Here is a 20628-nt window from a genome sequence, read left to right as displayed (position 1 = left end):
AATCTTACTATGCCCAGTGACATTGAGATTTGAAGTCAAATATAGATTTAGTCGGCTCGAAAATGCCACATTGAGAATGGGAATTGCTTTTTTACTCCCTAAAAAAGAATTGTGCCTGTACGTTACAAATGTTTTTTTAAAATAAAATTCCCCCTTCAAAATCCTATTTGGAGGTCTGGTTGCACCATCACTAGAGTCAAGACTCAAAGGGCCTCCTGTCTGGTACAGTTCAGCTGCCATCAGAGTTTACATGAATAATTACTGACGTGCAATGTATGCAAGGTGCCAGTACTTGAAAGTGCGAAAAAGTGACTGTGCAACCTACTGCAAGAAATGAACAAATTACATAAAAACAAAAATCAATCAGCAAACACATTAAGCAATTCTAAATATTTTTGTTTTTAAAAAAGCTTGGCTCTTCTTCACCACCAATTTTACATTTAGATGCCACCCATTTAGTACTCAGTATCTCTTCCTACTTTGGCTATACATCATCACCAGGGTCTACGACCAACATATAGTTTATGCTCGCGTCTTGCGGTTAGAAAGTTGCAATGCAAACTTGGTCATCCCGTAGCGTGGATTTTGTGGACGCCAGCTGCTGTACTGCTTCATCACGTCATGGAAGGACGTCGAAGTGCTCGGCAGCGAGGTTGCGCTGACTTATTAGGGTTGACTTCAAGGAAAGATGCCTGCAGTGGCACCTTTTCCCCCCTCAGTCATGAATTGTAAGAGCAGAGACTCCAAGGCAAGACCTACACCTTGATGATTTTGCTCATAAAATGGCCTGGGTGGGTTCTTGCCAATGCATTGCGGTCGCTGGTAAAGGAAAATGATTATCATTCCCAAATACTGTAACTGTGATATGATCTATGTCATTTATAACGCACCTGTACACATGTGTTTCGAGGCACATATTTGTGAGAGACTCTGACAATATGTTGAGGTTTTAACAGCTTTATCTTAATATTGCAACAGGTGCTAGTCTTAAATGAACTCAGATAGGAGCCAGGAGATGTTCCACGAAGGATTAGGAAGTTGCTAAAAAAACAGGTAGGTTCAGGGATGGCTTACTGCAAATAGGGGCATTTCGCAGGTGGACCTTCTCCAAACAGAAATGTATAACCTTCTCCTAAGAGACCATGTCCCTCCCGGAACATGCTAGGCTGCAAAATCGCAAGAAATATCCAAGGATATGACCAACAAAGTTCCAAAACTTTTTAGAAGTTTTCAACCCTAAGCCAAAACATACAATTATCCAGTTCTTGGGAAACACAAATGTTCATAAGCCTAGGTATCTTTGTGCTTGACCCTGTTCTAATAGAAATACACCTACACAAGGTTTCTTGTAAATTCCCCTCCTGGGGTACTTACAATGTTATCACCTGTGAAGACTCTGGTCCGCACACAGTCATGAGGCTTCTTCAACGGCCTGTGGTCCCTCAGAGGATTCTTTGAGGTTTCTTCAGTTTTCTCTGAGGTCACTCCATGCCCTCTGATTCCTAGGATTGTCTCACTGAGGTCTCTCCACATCTACAGGTTCTCAAGGTTCTCATGTTTTCACTACAATCTCTGAAGCTTGTTTAAGTGGTGCAACCGCTATTTACTGCATACCACGTTAGAACTACAATACCCTTGAGTATTGTAGTTCATGTGGATACTTATTTGCAAACCAGCACGTAAGCGCCGGCGCATGGCGGCAAGCCCGGTCTGTACCCGTCCGTGACGCGTCTCGAGGGGCAGATTGGTTTCTCCTTCTTGGGGTAAGTTTTTGTTACACCTGGAATATGCATACTCTTGCAGCCATCAGTATGGCTAGGTAAAACCTCCCTTTGTTACAAAATAGTAGTAGACCTAGGAGTATGGGGGTTACAACACGGAGAGCGGATATTCTTGCTCGTTTTCTGGATGAATCCGAATCCTCTGCTGGCATTGATAATAAAGTATCTATGCCTACATCTAGGGAAGCAAGTAAATGTTTGGAGAGTACGGTCTCTCCACAGTCAATACTGCTCTGATCTATGGTAAATGGACTGGAGGCAGATGTAATTGTTGAACCCCTAGTGTGCCCAGTGATAAAAACTGCAGAAGCTGTATTACAGGCATCTAATAGTACTCAATGTATTGAGGTAAATACCTTGCCATGTATTAATATGCATAATAGGAGACAAGATGATGAGACCGGAAACTGGCTGTCCTTACAGATTGAGAGATCCTAAGTCTGATTTAAAAATAGTGTTGCTTAATACTCAATCGTTGTTGGAACATGTCACGGATGTGGCATCATATATACTGGTGTATATATAAAGAGAGACAAAGCTAAAGTGTAGATGCTAGAGGTACATGAAAACGATTTATCACATCAGGGACCAATCACAATTAAGATCAAATTTTAATGATAAATCATAAAAGTTAAAACAACCAATTAAATGAGGTGGTCCACAGTACAAAACATACAGTATTCAATATAAAACCAAACTAAACTAGAACAGAAGTTACGTGAACAAACTAGTTCGGCTAGTGACAAAACCAGTGTGTTAAAAGAGCACAAGGGGGTACCTATTAAACAAATTGTATAGAACCCTACTTCAGTTTGGAATAAATGTGTCATACGTTTAAGTTTCTGGTTACAATACAGAGATGTATCTCGACATGTTTCTGTTCCTAAAACAAGTGTGGAACATTCATCAGGAGGAAGATATTAACGTAACCCAGTAACAGTTGAAATAGCACACTCTCTAGCATCTGTGGGGATAAAACAAACAAACATATAGTCAGCTCATGAGTAGCAAGATACTATGAAAAGTTCAAAATCAATGAACAGAGGCATACAAAAAGAGGAAACAAATACCTCAAATGCCGCCTGTGGGTGCTAGCTACTCTGAATAGTAGGAGGTAGAAGATCATATGGTCAATCCTACAAGAGATAATAAATACCTTGTAAGCGTAATTAATCGCTTACGGAAAAGCAGAAATTGTGTATAACACACAGCAGAATGGGAGACCAAAATACAAATGCCAAGTACTGTAAGGCAGACGTCACAAGGGTACATCAGAAATACGAGGGTACATAAGGGTAGATCACTAAGTAAACAAATGGTGAAATCATTTCGTAACTGATAGAGTAATGTAAGTTAGAAAGATGCTACGTTCACAGTGTAAGATACAGATGCCCAACATAGCTCGAGATTATTATGAGGGCCATGCAACGTTCCAAAAGGTAAAGAGGAATGTGGAAGTCAATTAAGTCCCGAGCCCAAAGATGACACCCAGGGACGTGCTAGTGTGAGGTATAAAGCAACACAGATATACCTTCGGAGAGCCCAAGGAGGCAACAGTTCCGCAGGAATCCTTCATTCGGCACTAGAAGAGGATAAAGAGAAACGAGCGGTGCTAGCATAAATATTCGCTCGTAGCCCATCTCACTTAAACTCGTAAATGAGCGCTATTAAAATAATTAAATATCGCTTACCCTGTACAAAATAACCGCTAGAGGGTAAGTGCTCTGTACTCCACGGGAACAAATCCCCGAGTGACTCAGGAGGCTCGCCGCCGCCGATGCTAACAGGTAGTCATAGTAACTTGGTAGTCCTACCTCTATGTTCAGTGGAATCTTGCCAGAACCTGGGAAAACAAAGAGCACGCCGGCGGCCATCTTAAGAAGTAGAGTGAGTGTCTGTGAACCAGTGGCCTAAAGTGTGAACAGAAGGTCTATACTGAGGTGTACTCGACATATATAGGTCTAGATGGAGAAGCGTGCCAACCTTACTGTGATAGAGAAAGACTAAAGCGTAAAAGTGGCAAAATATTCTGCCAATCAATAGATTCATTAAGACCAATCACATCACTATGCAACGTATATATCATTTTTTGCTCCATCCTCAAGAGTTTCTTTTCACGAGCTGAGAAATTAGTTCTTTTAAGGGCTATGAGTACAGTCCATTTAGCAAGTTGAAGTGTTTCACCATAGGAGCATTTTCAGTTCTGTTCTTCAGACAGCTTCGATGTTCCATGATTCTGGTTTTATACTGGATCAGCTAATAGATATATGCGCTCTGACCGAAACTTGGCTTCACAGTGCGGCAGGTCCCACCATTACATTGGCTGTTCCTAAAGGCGACAGATTAGTGCGACAGGACCGACCAAATGGAAGGGGGGCGGAGTAACAATCATTTCCAAGTCCGATTCAGAAGTATGGGAGGTGGACATCCAGTATATAGAAGATTGCGAGATGTTACATGTTAAAATCGGGACTAATCCACAAACCACCCTCAATATAATTTTGGTTTATAGATCTCCAGTTATCATGCAAGATTTTGCACATCAACTAAGCAACTTGCTATTGTCACTGCTTAAGCTAAATTCCAAAGTCATGCTAATGGCGATACACATCTATGGATGCATGTATAGAACACAGAAATGTTGGCAGCAGATCTTACACCTCCTCCCCTCCAGAGTGGTGGAAAGCTATCCAGCATAGTAGTCGGAGTAGTCTCCCCGCTGAGAGCTGAGATTCCACAGTTATCAAACCAATTTGTTCCCCAAAGCCTGAGTGACGCGGATGATGATCCGCTGGTGCCTTCAAAAAGACAGCCACACATCCTGTTTCATACTTGGCCTCTGCATGCTTGCTTACACAGGGGCAATAAGCGCAGGCACAATCTTACACCACAAACTCGCAGGTTGCGTGCACGGGCACAGACAACCCTTCTTAAAATGCACAGGCACTGCTGCGACAGTCAAACTGCAGGCTAGACCAAGCAAAAGGAGCAACCGATGGAACAAACCCATATGTTCGGGGGTTCAACCAAACAAAAACTAACACTGATTCACACGTGTGCACATGGACAAGCACCTGAAGAAGCAAGGTCTACATAGGAACACAGTATCACAAGGACATAGGCCATGCAACGAATACACCCACAGCCACACCTATCGGCATCATAAGAAGCCTGCATTAGCACCCTAGCAATGGGGCCACCCAACAGGCCGCAAGCCGTTCTTCTGACGGTCAGGGAGAGAGCAGGTTGATGAGGATGGGGCATGCATAGAGCACAGTAGCTGCGCGAAGTGGAACAGCATGTACGACTAGTCTCCTTGCCGCCAGTTGTCCTCTCATGCAGGTATACAAGGAATGATTGGTACACTGTCATACTGCTTCTCAATCTTAACTTTATTGGTGTCTGTCTAATTTGCTTTATTGAAACAATGACGGTCATGCCCAGGGCCAGTCTCTTTGTTCAAGCCCAAATCATTGCTCGGTGCTGCCCTGGCGCTTTCCTCCTCCCTTGTGCCCTTCTGATCCAGTGAGTTGACATGAGTCATTCTTAGAGGAGTCCCTAGGCAAGGATTCCCTCCCTAAGGGCGAAGGGCCTTTTTAGATCCAAGATTCAAGTAACTTGTGCCAGCTCACATTTGCCATTTTTAGGCTTTTCTGTCCATCTGCACACCGGGTATGATCAGTCGTCCCACAGTTTTTTATACATCCCCAATCATGTAAATGCACTCAATTTGTACATGAAGTCCTCACTTCAGGCCTCATGCGGCATGCGCACATCTCTCCATTCTCTACTTTCCCTCGGCTTTCTAGGGTAGATGTGCCTCTACTCTTTTGTGGGGATTGATGTTTAGTGGAGGCAGGGGGCCTTCCATTACAGTTGGGCATTATGTGCTCTGATTCCATGAGATTTCCCACTACCCAATGTCCTGCCCTGTCCGTGTGCATGCGCTCTGGGGTGTCTGAAGGAACAATCGCTCTGCAAGCTTATTGCATCTCCTTGTGTAGCAGTTAAGTGGTGTGTTGTTGGACTATTTCCTCTGAGAAGCTGTTTGAGGATGATTTTCAGTTTGCCACAATAGGTACAGGGTTGAAAAGTGGAAACATGGCAGAAGCATTTCTCCCTCCTCTTCAACAGACACATCCTCTGCCTGTACTTCCCACCAGGGGCATACGGCCTGGAGGGGTAATCTAGTGGACTACTGGGAAAGATCTACTGCGAGGGTAATAATGAGGGCATCCACAAATTCCAGAAGCTTCAACAGAACATGTTCTCATTCAGGCAGATCAGATCTAGATCTAGAGATGCAGAAGACTAAGGCCTGAGACAAGAGGATCCACTTGCAATGCATGCCCCGGTGCTTGGGAATCTCGGTCTTCTTGTGCCCATTATCTCAGACAATCAAGTAGCTTCTAAAGCCAAGATAATCCTAAGGAGGCTGTACAGATGCACCCACATTCCAAAACATGCTCTTTCAACATTGGAAGGATCCAGAACACTTACCAGGTCCTCGCCTTATGTCAAAACCCCTCCAGCGGGATCCATCGATAAGCTGGCCGGCGCTCTAGAAGGAGATTCACTGTTGGCAAGCTTCATGGGATTACCCATCATGGTACCAGAGCGGTGACAGCCTCAGATGTGAGTGATTACAAAGGTGCACTAAGCACTATTGTAGGGATGTGTAGGCACACTCACCTTGCTCCTAGGGCCATCACTTAATGCTGCATGCCCATCTGAGGGCTCGTGTCAGACCTTCAGACACTGATCAAAGTGAGGAAGGAAGCATTGGAAGGTTCAGAGCCATTTGTTGCCATTGCAATAGCAGTCAAATTATTGTTGACTTAGCCACTGACCGGTTCAGAGTCGCTGAGTTGTCCTCAAGAGCTAAAGTGCTGGCATTGTCATATTCGTATCCAAGAATGACACACGGATGCTGCAGAAAAGACAGTTAGTCTAAGTATACTGTAAGGAGCCATGGATGAGACTTGGACACAAGGGAGTCATTGTTTTGGTCAAAAACATTTATTAAAATAAAAGGGGGTGGAGAAATTCCTCTCTGTCCCTGCTCAAAGAGGTGTTTCCGTACCTATAACAAAAACGAAGGGTCTGTCAATGCCAGAATGTCGAAAGCAAAACCGTCCCGTGTTCAATGTACTATTCTGGCCCTCACATTCTAACAAAAGAAACTCTATGGTGAAAAGGGTAATGTCTTAGGCCTTGGGTGGTTTATAAATGTTTAAAAAGGAAAATGCGTAACTGCAGCACAAACGTTGCAGAAAGGTAGAGTTCCTTATTCCAGAGAATGGTTCCCTTCCCTGGGATTTCTCTTCCCTTTGTTGTTTATTCAAAGATATCGGTTCCTTGAGTTTCTCTTGCTCCACATTACAACTGGTACAGAAAACATTTTGGCTTTTTGTCTTTATCTTGTTAGGATACCTGGTGTACTCTCTTGCCAGGTTTTCACTCCTCTTCTCTTTGGTTTCACGCAGCCTTTTTGCTAGTCCTGATATATCCTTCTCAGGACCCCATTAGGCGATGTATTTCTTATACGCTGTTCAGTTTGTTCTTGCCTGTTGTGCTTCCCTGCCAGGGCTTTCTTATATGAACATGCTTACAACTGCCTGGTATAATACTCTCCTGCCAAGACATTTCTCATGTGAACTCTACACACACTTCTAAACTTGATATTCCCTTGAGTTTTATCTGCTACTGAAGACCAGAGATGCTCATCAAGAGGTAAAATCCTTGACTTCTTTCTTTCCTCTTCTCTCATCAAAAGCATCAACCTCATCCCCCTTTACCTTATTGCATATCCTCTCTTCCCCTAACGAACCCGTCATGTTCACACGTTGCACCTTTAAACACTTCCCGGTGGAAGCATTATGAATTAGCCTGGCCAACCTCCTTGCCATCACCAATCTGAATTCTCCAAGGGAAATTTTCACCAAAACCTCAAAGGAGTTCTACGAGGCAGATTCCCATTTAAGGATATGGCAAGTCGGGGCCAAACAACCCCCAATGGTACACCCAGTAATTGGATGAGAGCAAGCACACTATCAAAGCATGTGAAGAAATGTGCAAACCTATACGGCCCTGCAATCAATGCTCAAATTCAGGATTTTGAAGCCATAGTCTCCTCCTACTTAAACAATTGCAGCAGACCAATAGTAGCAAAGTCATCTTTGCGACAATCGAACACTGCGCAAACCCCTTACCAGATCCTGAAATACCAGTGTCCTTAAATAAATGAAATTTCATTATTGATTTCTTCATGAACGAAATTGATACAATTAGACATCACATCAGTCACTCTAAAGCATCTGTGCCACATTTATCTATACCACTCCGGGCCCCCTACCCTGGACTGATTTCACACTCCTCACCACCAAGGATCACACCAACACACTTGAATCACTAAAAGCCAACCCCCTAAACCAATGACTTCCAACCTCCTGCCATCCTAAAACAAAAGATCTTGGATCATGCTCTCTTCTGGCTCCAATTTGTTAATGCCTCCCTCTAGCATGGCATTTTTCCAAGCTGTTTAAAAACAGGGCTGTAATGCTCACTCGTTAAACTTTGGACCCAGAAGACTTTGCCAACTACCAATGAGTCACAAGTCTCCCATTCGTCGGCAAAATAATGGAAAAGGTAGTGGTGAATCCGCGTCATGAGAAAAATAAAGTGGCCAGCATTGCTCTGTCTACCAGTCCGGGTGCCATCCTAAATGTAGCACCAATGGAGCACCACCCAGGAGGTGCTCCCCAGATCATGGACAAACAGTATTCCTTCCTCTTGGTCATCCTGCTGTCTTTGATACAGTGGACCCCCAGAATCTGACCAGTCTGATTGCGCAAAGAATGGGCTTTTCAAGTTCGGTTCTTGGCTAGTTCTTCTCTTGACTCTCAGGCATGTACCAGGCTGTTCAGACTGGCACCTTCAGATCTACCTCTGTCCAGTTACCTGCAGGGAGCCACAGGACCCAACCCACTCCTGAGTGATCTTTATTCAATGCATGAACCCACTGGGATCACCCTTGATGACTCGGAGCCTACACCAGTATTCAGATGACGCCCAAATGTACCTTGAAGTAAGCTGCTCCAATTAGACGATTGAATGAATAACAACAATCTTTGAACAAATTTCCTGATTGGGCAATAAGAGACCTATTTCTTAAATTAAGACTCAATGTGTTACCAACTCGGGAATACTTGGCGCAGACTTAACAAATTGGAAAGCAAATGAATTTCTGTAGATTCTGCAAAAAAGAGAAGCAATCAGAATCCTTGTTTAATTTGATAATGGAATGTAAAGCTTTGACGGATAAACGACAGATATTTGCCAATATGCTGCCACAAGGAAAAAGAAATGTGGGTGAGAAGGAAAGGTGGACATACATTATGTTGGGACAGGATAAATTATGGATCATGAGAGTTGTGCAATTCTGGGACTCACTAAAATTAAATAATGAAGAAGAGAAGTAGAGGAAAGGACAATATGATATACACCGAGAATGACTAATAGTTAGATTAGGATGAACTATGCAGGGACCATAAGTATTATGAGAATTGTTTTAAGATTTTTTTTTTAAAGAATTTAAACATTTTATCAGCGGAAACAAAATGAATGTAAAGTTTGATGTCAAACTAAATCATAAAAAAAAGCTTCCCCCATGACATCACTTGCCAACATTAATGCCCTGCCACCATTCAAAGTTGGATGATAAGCTCGAAGACCAAAAACTGAATTTGTGATCCTTTGCTACTTTGCCGAACAGTAAATCAGCCATGTATTTGCACCTGGACAGAGTCACTCTCCAAATTGCCCCTCCTGGCATTTCCCTTGGGCTCATTGTGAATAGTAACCTCTTTCAGCAGCACACCAACACGAAAACTCTGATCACGCTGCTCCACAAGATTAAGCCCTTCCGCCTGACTCAGTACTTCCAGACCATGGCACAAGGATTGCCATTGCCATGGATAGGTTGCACATATTGATGACGTTAACTTCCTCCTCGCTGGGGTCCCTGCGGTACACCTGACTCCCCTCAAAGCAGTCCATAACGCCGCGGTTTGCAGTAGCACTGGTTTTAACAATTGGACCACATCGCCCAATTCTTCCTACATGATCTTCACTGGCGCCCTATCCCTGCCTGGATCTGATTGAGAATTGCCTGTATCTCCTTCAAGGCAACCACCGCCTAGACTCCTGCCTACCTTTTGGACAAACTAAAGCTAGGGCAGTAAGCTTTCCTCTAGGAGTCAGACCAGTCCACATGGAAAAGACTAGGAAACAGTCTTCACACTATGCCCCAGTGGGCATCGGGACTGCTCCATTGCTCCTGAAGTACAGGACAGAACCTTCAGGGCCTTCTAAACTGAACGTGCTGAGCCGGGCTGCGTCTATCAGCTGCAGCCCGGCTTGAAGGTCAGCCCCAATCCTTGTTTGTGGAGCGGCCTGGGTGAATGAAAACGCCCACGCTGGGGCCGCGTGTGCGGGGCGGTCCCTAAGATGCGAGCAGGTGGGTGGCGTCTGACGAAGACCTTCTCCGCTCTTCACCTTCACCATAGCTCTCAACTCACCCGCTTTTGGCGGGTGTCACCCGCCTTACAAAGGGCTGACTCACCCGCCAAGCCTCCTGCACTCCCATTCATTCCAATGGGCGTCTCACCCGGCAAAAACAAAATCGGGTGATTTCACCCACCTTTCCGAGGCAAATAGTTGAGAGCTATGCCTTCACTAAGGGAGGGAACAATAATCTCAGGCACCACCATGGAGGAAACGATCAAGTGGCTCACAAAGCTCTATTGAAAGTATAACAACGAAGGGCTCCTCAAAGTCCTGAAACTATGCCAGCATTACAGCAAGCACCACCGCGGAGGAAATAAGGGTTTCCAAAGCCCCACTAAAGCACAGGGCTGCCAAAGCCCAGGAAACACATCATGTGTACCCGTGGTAGCCACCGCGCAAAAGAGCGCGGGTTTCAACTGACTTGAACTGGGGCACGTGGCGGGGTTGCTGCATGAAGCAAGGTACTGTGTGACAATTACATTTGCGCAACTGACAACCAGAGACTGTATTAAGAGTCTTTATTACTAAGGGCAGACTGCAGCTGCCTTGGTTATTTTAAATAAGTACACATACGAGTTGATGTAACGGGAGGTTGTGATGTGAGGATGTAACGGGGTGGGAGGAATTGTATACCTGCTCAAGGTTAATGTGAACTGGGGTTGTGCGAGGGGCAACCTCTACTCCTATCAATGCACTGTCCACCCTAGTATGAGTAAATAGCTTGGGGCAAGTATGGATTAGAAGGAAAGGTATGTGTTGCCACATTTTATATAAAAGCCCGTAAGCGCACCAAAACTCGTACTGTGCCTTATTTTGGAACTGGAACTCCGAATTGTGGCCCATCCCCTGAATCGATGACCTTTTTATTTGCAGGTTGCTCAGCGCCTCACCACAGCAGGTGGTCTGGGATGTTTGGGTGGTGAGGAGGGAGCTCCAGTCTCTCCCTGTTTCCACCACGGGTCTTGCCCCTTTGTTAACAGCACTCCTGTTCGAACAGTCCTACATTGTTCTTGAGCTAGCCAGGTTTGTGTTCTATAAAACGTCAATGCAAAAATACTAGACCTGGCGTAATGTCTGCAAGCATCGGTCTCTTCCCCAGGAGCAAGATGTGGCTCTTACACCTCAGTGGGTGAGAGTCCATTGCCTCCTGCTTTTACTGTCTGCCTTTTGCTCCTGTGTGCCAGCCAGACCGCCATCTTGGGCTGCTATGTATTGGAATCCATTGGACCAGTACTTCATATCCCTGGTAAGAGATAAGGAACTGGTAGAGCCCCTACAATGGCGGCTGAGCCTGAACCAAAGCCTAGTACGGAAGGACAGACCTGGTTTATCGGCATAAGCGAACATTCAGCGAGATAAAGTCCCAGAAACTATACGACTGGCGACTTGGGCAGAGGCTCACCCACTGCCCATTTTGCTTCTCGCATCAAGGCTCTGGACACCCCGTAGGGCAGACTGCCTCAGCCGGGCGTTTGCCACCTCTATTTCCAGGGAGAACGTGAGTGAGGTCTTCCTGGGCGTATTTGCCTCCAGAGAGCAGGAATGCTCTGCTGAGAAGATTTCGTTATTCCTGCCTGCTGGTCTGGGTGGTGAGGGACCCACTGTCACTAACGGGGCATGCCAGCAATATCTGCCCGACAACTACAAATCCCCCACTTCCTTCACCAACAATACCGTCTTAATGTAAATAATACCAAGCCCAACGCTGCTCTCTCTATAAGCATTCAAAATAAAATGGTCTGAATTCCAACAGACAAGTACTTTTTTTTTCCTCCCTAAAAATAGTAAAACGCTTTGAACATAAAAATGTAAACGGACATGCACGTCGGTTATGAAGAGCACTGACGCAAAAACGGAGAGTTTAGGTAGTTCGCAACCTACCCAGTATCCTGTAGGCTGTAGTAACTGGAATTTATATTTGTTCATTTATAACGCGCTTAATACCAACAAGTGGTTTCTAAGCGCGGGATGGGGATTCGAACCTGTGTTGTGATGCATTGTCTTGCTTCCAAGTGGCAAGGTGCTAACGGTGGGGGAGGTTTAACCAGTGATACCGGTTACACCAGACTGGCTGAGTTGCTTTTTGTACCCACTGGCATCTCAACTGTCAGTGGAACCAGGCTTCCTCCCCCCACTCACCTCTCCAATCAAGTACCTCCACCTGACACAAGTGAGAGCAGTCGGAAGTGGCTGCAGTTGGCTGCTTTGAAGTTTAACTGGTACTGCTCACAAAGCAGTGTTTGTTTGCTGAAGCGGTAGAGTCAGTCCAGCACACACTAGGAGACCTGTACATTGTTGGGCTACAGCCCTTCACTGACCATTGGGTGGGTATCCTTTGTGCCCTGGTCTACCCATGCCGCCACTCACTTAGTCTCCTCCCTTCAGAAGCTCCTGAGGCAGTGGACCTTCAGTTCCTGTCCTTTAGTTCCTCATGGTAATTCCATCGGCCCCGAAGAGTAGGGACATTGGCTGCCCTTCTATATAGGGAACATTGTTCTGTCCTGTTAAAGCAGAAGTCCTGATATTCAGACATGGCCCCACATTCCACCCTGAGGTATTTTTGGCTTCCCACCATTTTGAGGATATCAAACTGTCCTCACGCTCTTGCTTCTGAAAAGATGTCAAACATGTCCTGCAAAGGGGCCTTATTGTAGTTATGGCGAAATGGTAAAAAAAACGGCAGTAGTTGTACATATTGCCGATATATTTATTTATAACATTTGTGTAACGCCCGAAACCCACAGTTATCAGAGCATTTGTTCCAGAATATGCGAGACCGGTAAATTTAAAACATTAAGCAAACGTGAGTGGTAAAAGACTGAGAGCACAGTGCAGACGTGGTGCAGGCTCGAGAAGTAGGATTAGAATTGTTCTTTTAGAACGCGCTCAATACCGGAGACCAGTTTCTAATCGCGAGACCTAGACAGCGCTAGGGTGTTCCAAAGGGTGGGTGCGGTGACACTAAAACCTGTGCCGCCCACTTTGACACGTTTGAAGCGGGGAGTGTTGAGCGAGATGTTGTTTGCGGACCCAAGTAGTCGCTTCTGTTGTTTCCTTGTGATGGTGTCATTCAAGTAGAGGGGGCTTCCATGTAGATGCAGCGGTGGGCGATAGAGAGGGTCTTAAAGACAATGGGTCTCATTACGAGGTGGGCGGTAAGGATACCGGGCACCGTTAAGGAGACCGGTGCCGGTAATCCCTTACCGCCCAATTCCAAGGTCCCTCTGCGGGAACCGTAAGGGACGTGTGGTCTGACCACACGTTCTTTACGGGACCCGTTAACGGACCTTGGAGCTAATAATGGGACTGCAATTAGCGGGCACGTTATTAGCGCCTTCCCATGGAGCCCTATGGGGGCTCAAATGGAAATGGGGAATGGCATTTGGAATGGGGACCTACCGGGTCCGCCTAGGTTGGAATGTTCCGGTAAGTCATCAGACCGGACCCGGACACGATTTTGGAGGCAGCCATGGCGCTAATACCGCCATGGCTACCTCCAAAGTTGTAATGAGGCCCAATGCATGCTCTAATTGGTAACCAGTGCGATTCCCGGCGTGCTGCTGAGATGTGGTCCAGAGCCCCAGAGCCCCACAGCTGCTCGTAAGACTTTATTTTGGAGTTGAAGCTTAGCCAAATTGGAGGCTGGGGTGACTTTGAGCAGTGCGTTACAGTAATCGAGTATTAAGGCTCTCGAAAGGGCGAGGCAGTTGTTGGTGGTGAGGAACTTTCTGCTCAGGGAGATAAGTTTAGATGTATATGATGTTGAGGAGGCTAGGGCATTGGCGTGCTTCTTCATGGTGAGTTCAGTGTCGAGGTACACACTGAGGGATTTTACTTGTTTGAGAACAGGGATGGTGATGCCATCAATGTGAAAGGACGAGTCGGCGCCTTCTAGGGTTTTAAGTTTATTTGGCGAGCCTACAAGGAGCAACTCAGTTTTCTCATCATTGAGACACAGGTTGTGTGTGACCATCCAGTTTTGTGCGGCACTGTATACGTTATATTATCATGGTGGTGTCGTCAGTGTAGTTGCCTGTGAATGGAATGAGGAACTGTGTATTGTCTGTGAAATTTGTGTAGGTGATGCCCAGGTCTTCCTGGATATCAAGGAGTGGTTTGGTGTAGGTGCTGTACAAAGTGGGGGAGAAACAGGAGCCTTGGGGAACGGCAAAGGGGACTGGAATGGGGTGGCTGCTGCATTGTCAATGGCAAACCTAGCGGTGCGGTCGCAGAGGAACGATCTCTCGCAGGTGGTGGCTTCTGTGGCAAAATAGAAGTAGAAGTGGGAGCTGAGGTGCTAGACAAGTGTGTCGTGATCCACCAAGTCCAAAGCAGCCGAGAGGTCAAGGAGCAGGACCATTCGTTACATTACAGGGGTTGTGTTTTTACAGCTGGTGGTATTCTAAGGTGGTACTGCAAGTGATAAATATGGCTTGACAGAAAGCAGGGATACCACCTAAAACACCTGCAGTTTTTGCCTCCAACCAAAAGGGGAACATGAACTTTGTAGAAGGAAAGTTCTGAAGGGTTTTACATTTTTTCCAATAGTTAAACACTTCCCTTCACTGCAAGAGGAAGGGGCCCAACATAGGTGATGAAAAAGTTGTCATGCCCCCACCTGCTTATCCTCTATTGGTTATAGGTTAAAGTTTCGACTCAAAAGGGTCGAATGACAAAAGGGTCGAGTCAATTTGACCGAAAAAAAGGATCGTTTTTTTTTTTTTTTTTTTTTTTTACCTACTAAATAAAATTTTTTTTTTTAAAAAAATGTGATCCTTTTGTTTTCGGTCGAATGCACTCTCACCTTTGGCATTCGATCCTTTTGATTTCGTAACTTCAACTGGACACCTCCTCTATTCAGTGTGATGCAGAGGGTGGACAATGACCATTCTCTGCAACATAAAACAAATTCTACAGTAGCGGTATGATCCGGTATGTACATAATCCATTTCCACCGTGAAGAGGTTGAAAATTGTAAAAAATGTTTAAATAATGCGTGCAGATTTACTGACATGCTAGTACTAGTCCAGTAACTGTGGATGTTACCACCATGTAAGAGCTGGTTCTATGATGTTAGATCGCCAGGCTGTTATTTGCAGAGTTTTTTGCCAAAGGTTTTTGGCTGAAAAAAACTCATAGCCGTTTTTTTCTATAATTGGGCCCCCCCCACACAAGCACACCTTCCCTATTTTGTAGTCCATATACCCCACACCTCCTACCCCTTATACACCCTACCCACCCACCCCTTATATATTTAGTTGAGTTTTTCAGGTAAAAATAAAAACCGCAAAGAAAAAAGCCTGGCGATGTAATAACGTCTTACCGTAAGGAGCTATTCCTGTAAACGGGAGGAGCCTCTCAGATTACTGTCAGAGGTAATGGTAATAACCGGGTAATGGTAATCAGGCTACACATCTGCTGAAGCTGTAATGATGCCCAAACTAGATAGACCCTCAGTCGATACCAATGATTCAATATTCAGGAAGCCTGGGTACAATGGTAGTTCGTAGAGTTTTTTTGTTTTGTGTCCGACTTCCAATAATAGAGGGACCTTGGTCTATGTCTCTACGTCTCAATGCACAGAGGTGATTTGGGCAGCTTGGATGCCCTGGAGATCTTCTCAGGTACAGTAGGTTGGCCCTTACCGTCGTCTGTTTACTACCCAAGTCCATTAGAGCCTTAGGCCAGAGTCCATTCAATTGTACCTCTTCATGTGTCTGGAAAGGTTGCGCTGTACCGCAATATACCTCTGCTGTATCTGGGTCCTCTTCTTCTTCCTCTAGTTCTTTGTCCCAAGGATCTGTGTTCACCCAACCGATTTCCATTGGTTCTTCTAATTTATTCTTAGGGCATATCCTAGCGATCTGTCCTCTTCCCACAGGAAAAACAAAGGGGAGAGGTCGCAAAGGGGTTTTTAATTTCCCTGTTTCCTCTCGACTAGTTTGCTGTATTTTATTTACAGAGATTGGTGGGAATTTCTTTAGGGTCTCACTCTTAAGGGACAACTCTCGATTAGGAATTTTCTCGAGTCTTTGTATTTTTTCAAAACTTCTGGGAAACAACTTTACATCCCATTTTTTTTCAGGTCTAACCCTTTCCCTTTATGCCTCCAAATGTTTTTCTGATTCGCAATGGGCTTGAGCAATCTAAATAGCTGTTTCTAATGGTACCCAGTGATGTTACCCAAAAGAAAACAAATTAAATGTTGCCGAAGAATAAAACCAAATATATAGGGGGTGGAGGTAAAGGGTTAAAAGGTGTGGGGGGGGTGGTTGGGGGTTAGAAGCTTGGAGAAATGGGAGGGTTAGTGGGGCCACAATAAAAAAGGACTTTTTTCCCAGTAACATTTTGTTCGTTACAATTCTTTTTGGTAAAATCACATGGAACTGTTTCTAATGAGGGTTGAGGATGCTGTAGTATGCCTTAGTGTAGGGGGTGTAGGGAGGCAGGTAGAGCATTTATAATACTGCTAAGGTTTCTAAAACCTCCGGGAGCGTTTTCCTTCCCCGCCATTGGGTCAGAACGTTTTGTACTCGGCACGCTAGTTTGAGGGTACTTTATGTTCCTTACCATTTGGGTGTCCCGAAATGTTAGTTTGTAAAAGGTTTCTGTTTTTCATACCCTTTCTAACATGGCCCTCTTTATGTCATTAAAGGGATGGTTCATAGGGGATTTATGGTTTGGTAGGATGCATGTAGCTCCCCTTTTGAGAAGGGAATAAATGGCAGGCCTTCAGGTCGCCGTCCCACTAGAACTGAATGGCCATTCAAAGTTGATAAAAAAATGCCCCCAAATCTTCGCCCTCCTGATACTGTTAAAGTACACCATGTCAGAGTCGGTCACTTGGAAGGCTTGGTCCAGGTTCTTTTAAGGTAAATTAAAGTAGAAGGCCTAACTTTCCCTATCACTAAAGGTAGTACAATCCCTATCTAAAGAAACTAAAGCTCCGTTGTTGTGTAATCCAAAAGAAAATTTATCCTCCATCCAAACTACCCTATATGGCCCTGCCACTTAATCTAAGTAACTTAAAATAAACCAAGGGAATAATTTTGTTTTAGCCTGGACTCTCCAGTTAATTCAGTAGTCTCTTGAATTATAACACCTCTCAGTGGAACAGATGGTGTCTGCAATCAATTCTTATTGCTCCTCAGGAACACTTTTCTTTCTCGTACATTGTATCCCCTTTTTAAAATGTCTTCCACAGTAACATTTCTTGATACTCAGTTCATTACTTGTAGTTGTTCTCCAAGTCGTCTTTACAGAAGTACCTGAACAGGGTTGTATTGTTGCTTATATTGTCATCCCAGGCCTTTCCTCCAGGAGTACATAATGAGGATTTTGCGTCACCCCTTTTTCTAAACTTCGATTATTATCAGTTCTCAGTCTTGTTGTTTCTTGTCTTGCAGGTTATACCCCAGCGGTATTGACTCAGCAGCTCTCTTCTAGGCTTTTCTTCTCTTATTGGTTATACAACAGCTATGTGGGTTCAGCCCCTTTCTTCTAAGCTTTTCACTTCTTTCTTGACTTTTGGCCGCATCACGAGTTGGGCGGTATCCCTGTGGTAAATGCACCGGGATACCATCCAACGCTATTAGCCTTACCGAAACTCAGTTAGGTGCAATTTGCGCTGGATCCCAAGTTGCAGTGGTGCTGTTAATCCCCATTTATTCTGAGTCCATAGGACCCTATGGGCTTTTTCGGCACCATTGCCGCTGCCGGTAATAGCGCTGGTGGTAATGGCACCAAAAATGGTTGGAAAGGGGAGGTTTTTACCTCCAGCAAAAAACTGGAGGCAAACGTCACACTTTCGGCCCAAACTCTGGAATGGGTGGAGCGGTAATAGCATTACTGCTGCATTTTTACTACTCTGCCCAACCCCCGATAAGGCCTTTTGTTGCTTATTTGATAACTCATCATGCGTAATGGCACGAGGTTCCAGCTCCTTACAATAACTCTTCCCTGTCTGGATTACTCGTTATTTGCCTCCAACTCCTATCGCATCATTTTAGCACTGCTTTCTCATTCTTGTGACCGGGATGAGTTTTTTTGGATTGATAACGAAATCCTGCAGGCCTCCTGCTTCTCCTGGTTCCCCAGGTACCTCTCGTTTGGTACGGGTCAGTGGTTGGGCTCAGCTTTTGCTCTGGATAGTTTGCTCTGTCTCTCTGCTTCTCGTCTTCATGTTCTCTGGTCCGCGGCAAACCTCTGCTTCGCACTGGTGTTGCTGATTGGAAGCGACCCGCGCTACTCGTACAGGCGGTATCAATGTTGTTTCTGGGGCATCCTGACACCACGTCCAGCTTGCGGTCACAATGTGTTGCTTGTTCCTCTCTGTCGACCCGAGACTCTTCTCGCATCTGCATGCACCAGTTCTCGTATTTGTAATTTCTCTCTCGCTCCAGCCGGCGTAATGTCAGGAGGGTTTGCCCTGCGCATAAGGCTCCTCTCCTTTGTTCCTTATCATAGTTAAATATCTGTCTTGTTTTAAAGGGATATCTCCTTTTCTTGTACAACTGGTTTAGTCTTGCATTACCTTCTGCTAAAGATAAGGATGCCACATCGAAAGTTATCTGCGTCTTCAATGAGCGATATATATGATCTATATTTGTTATGTTTAATGAAGTAAATTGAGGATGGCAATTACAGGAGGGTGCAGATGAGCATTGTGCCTTGTTTTTAGTTAAAATAAGGCATTTCTTGTTAACAGATATATTGGAATAACGTTCAAAGGCCTTATTACAAGTTTGGCGGTGAGGGGAAAAAAAGTGTTGGTAATTCCATTGCTGCCAATTTTCACAAACTACAAGTTTGGTGGTCGGAATTACCAGCAGCGCTGAGCTGTCGGTAATTCCAGCACTGCATGAACCAAAAATGCTGGTGTTACCTGAGCTGGTATTACCAGGTATTCCCACCATGCAGTCCTATGGGACCCCATGGAATAGGAAAATACCACCCTTTCTGCCACTTGTAATCTGCCGGTATTTCTGGCAGACCAAGTGGCAGAAACAGTATTACCTTATGGTGGTATACAGCCGGTAATACTGGAGGGATACCACCAAACTTGTAATGAGAGCCATTATGTTTGCATCATTCATTCACCAAGATTGCCTTCAATTCCATGTCATTAGTGGCTCTAGAAAGACGTGGAGTTCTTGTTCTCTATTCAGCCATGCAGGCGCTAAAAGAAATAGTTTATATTTGATCTGCCGAACACAAGGTTCTCTGTTACCTGGTTCTGTGCCTTTGCTTGAGACATACATGCCAAGTGCAGAAGATCCGAATTACTGTCGGGACACTCCTAAAATACGCTATGACGGGATATAATTGAACCACTACTTCTGTAGTTCTTACATTTTAAGTCCCTTTGAGGTTACATTGTCTAATTGTACTTCACAGAGCAACACATTGGCACATACCCTAAATATGTCTACAATTGATCAAGAAAATAATATATGATATTGTGTCATTTAGACTGTCACTTTTCTTAGGTTTATTGATCATACATGGGGCAGAAACCTGCCTCATTAACCAAGTTGGCCTTTCAGATGCAGCACAGTAAGGCTACGCGCTGTTTTATCTACCAATGGGAGCACATGCCCCTGCCTAGTAACTATAGGCCGTAGTTTTGCATGCTTATTAATAAAGGTGGCAATTCATCACATAGGTTGTGATTTAGAAATGGCCCTAGCCCTAATTTGGAGTAATTCATCTCTGCATCTTTCTCTTTGTTCGAGCCATTTCAGTTGCACATTTTGGATATCTTCTCCATAGGTGTTAAAACTCGGGTCTCAGACAACAGAGCTATCCCTCAGGTAAATGCAGGCCATATAGGCTTCAAAACCATTGAGCAAATCTGGCGCTCAGGTTATGCAGATCATACATGCCCAGACCAGAGACAGCAGAGCTATCCATCATGTGGCACAGAGACAGTGGTTGCTTCTGCATTTCTATATGGCTGCCGTTTCTTTGCCTAACACCCTACTCCACCATGCTTACCGTGCCCATGGTCAAAAGAGCTAGAGCAGGTGGTGCTAGCTTCCCGTACCTAGCATCCGTACAATGGAATGCCCTCCCTCAACCTCTACGTGCGAAGGTATCGCATATGGCATTCCGAAAGGTACTGAAAACTGTGCTCTTCGCCTGACCAACCCCTGTACTAACCACACATGTCTTCTTACTTAAAAATCCATGACCTGCAAATGTATATATAATCTGTATAAATGTAAAAATTTGTAAATGTATATTATGATGTTTGTTAATCTGTTTAGAATCACATGCT

General features: G+C 44.8%; 1 protein-coding gene across 2 annotated transcripts in view; it reads left to right on the top strand.

Moving 5' to 3' along the window:
* LOC138567041 (phosphatidylinositol 4,5-bisphosphate 3-kinase catalytic subunit alpha isoform-like) overlaps positions 1 to 20628 on the top strand; it is a 363865-nt gene that overhangs the window by 126848 nt on the left and 216389 nt on the right. The window lies entirely within an intron of this gene.

This window comes from Ambystoma mexicanum, chromosome 1p (genome assembly GCF_040938575.1).
Source record: "Ambystoma mexicanum isolate Mex_15411 chromosome 1p, UKY_AmexF1_1, whole genome shotgun sequence".
NCBI classification, from domain to species: domain Eukaryota; kingdom Metazoa; phylum Chordata; class Amphibia; order Caudata; family Ambystomatidae; genus Ambystoma; species Ambystoma mexicanum.
The sequence above is the reverse complement of the archived record's forward strand: the minus strand, read 5'-3'. Positions and strand labels throughout refer to the sequence as shown.